The sequence below is a fragment of the Lethenteron reissneri genome, unplaced genomic scaffold (genome assembly GCF_015708825.2).
Source record: "Lethenteron reissneri isolate LAM-NWPU_2019-01 unplaced genomic scaffold, ASM1570882v1 scaffold_1846, whole genome shotgun sequence".
NCBI classification, from domain to species: Eukaryota; Metazoa; Chordata; class Hyperoartia; order Petromyzontiformes; family Petromyzontidae; genus Lethenteron; species Lethenteron reissneri.
The window spans coordinates 512,576-514,013 of record NW_026891604.1 but is presented as its reverse complement, the minus strand read 5'-3'; positions in this window follow the sequence as shown (position 1 = coordinate 514,013).

Here is a 1,438-nt window from a genome sequence, read left to right as displayed (position 1 = left end):
TATAGTTTTCTAGTTAGATTTTTGTTGCTATTTCTTTTATGCCTGATGATGATTGCTTGTGTTGCAATCGAAACGTCGTAATATGCTATTATTTTATTTATTATTTTATCTTTAGACGTGACTTAACCGAAAGAACCAAAGAATAAGAACCATTACCAGGTAACCGACGCTGCTGGTGCGTGGATAACGAAGGGGAGTGAGTATGCTACAGTTCACCGTCTCGCTTCGAATGCGCTCTGTGTTTACAATTGAGGAAATTGGCCGTCAATTAAATCAATAGATCGATTGGTGAGCGGTCACGTGATCAGTGCGACGTCCCGCTTGTGGTGTCGTTATTAGCATAACGACAACGTGATGCTAATAACACACAAGCAGATGGAGACACACACAGAGACACACAGAGAGACACACACAGAGACACACAGAGAGAGAGAGACACACAGAGACACACACAGAGACACACACAGAGAGAGACACACACAGAGACACACACAGAGAGAGACACACAGAGACACACACACAGACACACACAGAGACACACACAGAGACACACACACAGACACACACAGAGACACACACAGAGACACACACAGAGACACACAGAGACACACAGAGAGACAACGCCTCTGTGTCGAGACCTTAAATGGAAAGGGGGGGGGCAGAGAGAGAGGGGGGGGGGGATTGAGAACAATGAGAGATTTGTGTGGAATTCCTGTGTGTCTGTGTGTGTCTCTATCTACGTGTGTGTCTGTCTGTGTGTCCCCGTGTCTGTGTTTTGTCTCTCTCTCAAATTTAGAAATCTTTGGAAGAACGTAATCAACCAGGTAGGGTGTTGACTGTTGTATTAGCCCACTCTCTGTGCTGTATTGCATTCTATTTCTAAGTCTACTACGTTTGTTTTCTCATTCATTCTTGCCTGATGATGGTTGCTTGTGTTGCAATCGAAACGTCGTATTCTATTATTATTTAATTAATTTTCTTTCTACGTGACTTTACCGAAAGAACCAAAGAGTAATTCCTGAAGTCACGAAAGCTTCAAATCTAGTTTAAAGAGCTATATAGCCTTACCTGATTAGGTTTTCGTCTATGGTTCTATCCGAGCCTCTGGATCTCTTTTGGTCTCTATGGTTCTCTATGACATATGGATCTCTATTGGTCTCTTGGGCTTGAAATGTATTTGTACGAGTATGGGTTCCTATGGGTCTCTGTTGGTTTCTGTGGGTCTCTATGAGTTGTGAGTGTCTATCGGTATCTGTGGGTGTAGTTTAGATAACGTCAACAACAACAACAACGTCAACAACAACAACAACAATGGTGGTGGTTGTGCAATGCTGCAGGTGAACGCGTTGCAGAGGTTTTCTGAGATGATCGCGTGGCACAGAGCTCCTCCTCTGATACCAAAGAAACTGCCGCGCCGGGAGATACAATTATAATGGGG